Source organism: Tachypleus tridentatus, chromosome 3 (assembly GCF_004210375.1).
Source record: "Tachypleus tridentatus isolate NWPU-2018 chromosome 3, ASM421037v1, whole genome shotgun sequence".
Taxonomy (NCBI): domain Eukaryota; kingdom Metazoa; phylum Arthropoda; class Merostomata; order Xiphosura; family Limulidae; genus Tachypleus; species Tachypleus tridentatus.
This window is the reverse complement of record NC_134827.1, coordinates 31,554,227-31,557,989: the sequence shown is the minus strand read 5'-3', so window position 1 is coordinate 31,557,989 and position 3,763 is coordinate 31,554,227. Positions and strand designations below refer to the sequence as shown.

At 28.7% G+C, this 3,763-nt stretch overlaps 1 long non-coding RNA gene across 1 annotated transcript; it reads left to right on the top strand.

The window, feature by feature from the left end:
• The first annotated feature begins 240 nt into the window (after positions 1-240).
• On the top strand, positions 241-2,828 carry LOC143246043 (uncharacterized). Its single transcript, XR_013025736.1, has 3 exons — positions 241-315; positions 1,285-1,371; positions 2,039-2,828. It is a non-coding gene; the product is annotated as an uncharacterized LOC143246043 (long non-coding RNA).
• Positions 2,829-3,763: the final 935 nt, after the last annotated feature.

The window sequence follows — 3,763 nt, the reverse complement described above, 5'->3', positions numbered from 1 at the left end:
TATTTTGAATGAAATCACCATATACGTTTATATATACAATAGTTTTAATAATAATTATTAATTAATCTACAAAAAAAAGTGCTCAGTCTACTTTTAATACCTGATTAAAACAGAGGAAACAGGATAGTGATAAGTAGACCACAGAATAAATAATAAACAGTGCTGCCACTTCCTTTTGGTAATTTACATAACCTTTCACCACCCACCGTCAACTCTTGGGCTACTTTTACCAACGAAGATTACGGTAGAGAGTGTTTAAGATAGTGTTTGCAGTACTGAGTAATGTACAGAGGTTTAAAAACTTGAGAAAAGTTGGTGAGTAAGAGTGGAACTAAAGAAACATGAAACTAATTTGATGTATTCACAAGGAATGTGGTGAAAAGGAGAAATGTAAAATAATAAATTGAAAGAAAATTAAAAATCAGGTTTCTGACCTTCTTCAAGAAATAATAAGACAAAGTAAAAACGTACTATTAAGTAGCTAAGATATACATAATGGTAAGTAGAGCATATTAGGCCAAAGGATGAAATAGAATAATAATTTTGTAAATTAAAGCTCAATGAATTTAGAATGGAGATCGTCTTTAGACTTATAGAGAAGTGTGTTATTAAATTTTGTCTTTAGAACAATCACAGAAATAAATTTGGGCATATACACTAAACCGTTTTATACCGTAATTTGATATACTTCTCTAATATTTACATTTTACTGGGCCTGTGTTGTAGGTACTAGACGTATCTCCAGTGGTAGACATGTCCATTGTATTGTAACTTTGTACCAGTTTGTTAGTAAATGCTTGTCTACAGTTAATTCTAGAAATTTGAAAATCAAGATACTTCCACTAACCATGAATTGTTAGATCTTTAACGCAACCAAGTTTGTTTTTTTACAAGTTTTAATTGTTGAGTTTTTGTAGAGGTAAAACTGCACAAATATCCAAATTAATCACAAAAACTTAAACATTTTAGTGCTTGTTTCATGAGTTATGAAATATTTCAAAACTCTTCCATACACTCAGGGCTCATTTTGCAAGAAAGTCCACAACAAAAGACAAGTTAATCTAGATATATATAAATAGTTGCAAAATTCTGTTGCAAATGTGTTCATGAAACAATTCTTTTTACTAGTCTTAAGACATTAAATTTATGTTTGTGATGCTTTGTTTTAAACAGTTTTATAGGCTGATGGACTAAATTATGATTGAAAACATTGTTTTGTTTGAGTATTCCATTTGTAACATAAAACACCACCTAATAATGTACCTATTTTTTTATATTTTGCAGACCCATTTCAGAATGTAACAGATTTTATTCAGCATTACAGTGAAATGTATGGATCACCCAGTATTTTATCAAGAAACGTAAAGTTAGGTCTGTTTCTTTTTTTTAAACAAATTTTTTTCCCCCATGTTAACTTCCATTTTACATTTTTTGTAACATGTTACTTGTTTAATTGATGTAAGTAATTTTGTGAACAGTGTGACCTTTAATTTAGAAACCTAATCTTAGGCTTTACGAATGGAGCTGTGTATCCGCATCCATTCCTTTATTGTAAGTGTTTTCTTGGGTTTTTATAGTGGGTGTTTGCAATTTTTGTACAAAATGTAACTCTTAAGTGGTTTACCCTTTTTGATTTATTCTGCTATTCACTCTTTGAATAAGTTATTATTAATAGAATAGAACTGTATTGTATAACATATAACTATATGGTACTGTACCAAACTATATTTTAGCCATAACAGAAATCTTCTAATAACATCATATATAAGTAATTAATAAATATATAAGATAAAAACAATTTTAAAAATGACTTTAAAAATATTTTTAAAAGAATAAATCTTATTTAAAATATTCCTAAATTAATAAATGTGTTTTAAAATTATTTTTTGAGTCAGTTTTATGTTGTTTTATTTTTATTAATGTTTCCTTCACCAAAATATTTGTTTCCTTGTATATAGCAAAACACTGGAATATCGGATCCTCTCCTTTATTAATTTCTTTTACCAGTTTCATGACTCTTTTTTTTTTTCCTTTTCAGCGCTTTAGAATCTGTTTTTCAGAGTGGAAACCATGAAGCATGAAAACAGTTACTAAGTCTTATAGAAAACAAAAATTTGCAGGAAAACTATTTCCTGAAGAGTGGCTTTTGGAGTCATGCATCTGGTGGAAGAAATAAAATAAAAGAGAGAAAATGGTCTAATATTCTAATGTGTTCTTATTTGTATCCACAGATGAATGCTGCTTTGCAGTATCCTTCTACATAAATCTTTGTTAATCTTACTAGAAAGCTGACAACAGTAAGGACGTTAAGCCAGTTACATATTGAGAAATGTGTATTTTTAACATCAAACCTCGTGCTTACTTAGCTAAAAGATAAGAATCAGTTCAGTTAATTTTGTTACATAAATGGAACTACATGTTAACCGGTAACCTTTTTAACACTGTATTTAAAAATCTTTCTTCCTATAAAGAAAATTACCAGTCATTTGGCTATTAGATAGTATTTGCTTTGACTGAGCTCTGTCTAAAATAATTAAATTTAAAATCTAAAGGATTTGATATTTTCTTATTGGTTTTTCCATAGTTGTGCCACAATTTGTTTTCCTTCTAATTTTCATTAATTGTTTTAGAATAAGTTACTTTTATTTTAAATTAATAATACATAATACTTCCACAAATGTATTATATACAGGTGTTCCTTCATAACATTAAAACTGTCTAAATACAGAAATAACAAAGCACAACTTTATTTATAGATACCTCTTGTAGCAGTGTAAATTATTTGCAGTGTTATATTTTTACAATAAAAGACCTCCAACAATAGTGCTCTAAACAGGGGTGTCGACTACTCTGTCCCTCATTTTGTAGCTGTAGCACACAAACCATTTGTTTGATGAAAGGGATCCCTACCATTTGTCTGATGAAAGGGATCCCTACCATTTGTCTGATGAAGGGGATCCCTCATTTACAATATTAATAAGGTGGTAAAATTGAAATGTATATGCAAATTAAATAGTTCAGTGAATTATTAATTCAGTGAATTATTAATTCAGTCAATCATGATTCTCCCAGGGTCTACGTCTGTTTCTCTACTACATTTCATTACTTATACTTACTTCTTTACAACGAATACCTACAGAGACACCAGCAAAATAGCTTGTGGTTTTAAGTAGGTTTTGTATCTAATTTGTGCTTAAGTTTTCCTGTTGCTTTTACAAACTGCATCATAGTGTTTAATGGATATTAAATGTATATAAATTGTTTTACTTATGGTCTTAATCTCTTAATAACACCAAGCAAGAGTTGATCAGTTGATCTTACTTTGCTCATTTATTTATTTATTATTGTTTGTTTGTTTTAAACTGTTGAATAGCAATATATTATTAAAGAGTTCTAGAAAATTTGAAACAAAAAAAATAATTCTTATAGATCATACTTTTCTCTCATTTCTAGTTGTGGTTTCAGAATTTTTATAACAGTATCTCTCTTGCTTAGAAGTGTTAAGAGTAGATTATGTGTCTGGATTGTTTGAATTAGGTGAAAGGTCAAATGGTTTACTGGTGTGAATAGATATTAATGAGTGTCTGGTAATGATAAGAATAATATATAACTGAAAACAGAGGTTTACATAACGGGAAGGCTAATGAGAGAATGACTTCATATATATTGAATGTATATAAAGGAAAAGACAATGGAAGTACCTTGTCTCTTTTTATTCAAATGATTACACATATTATGTATATACAAAATAAAACAACACTTC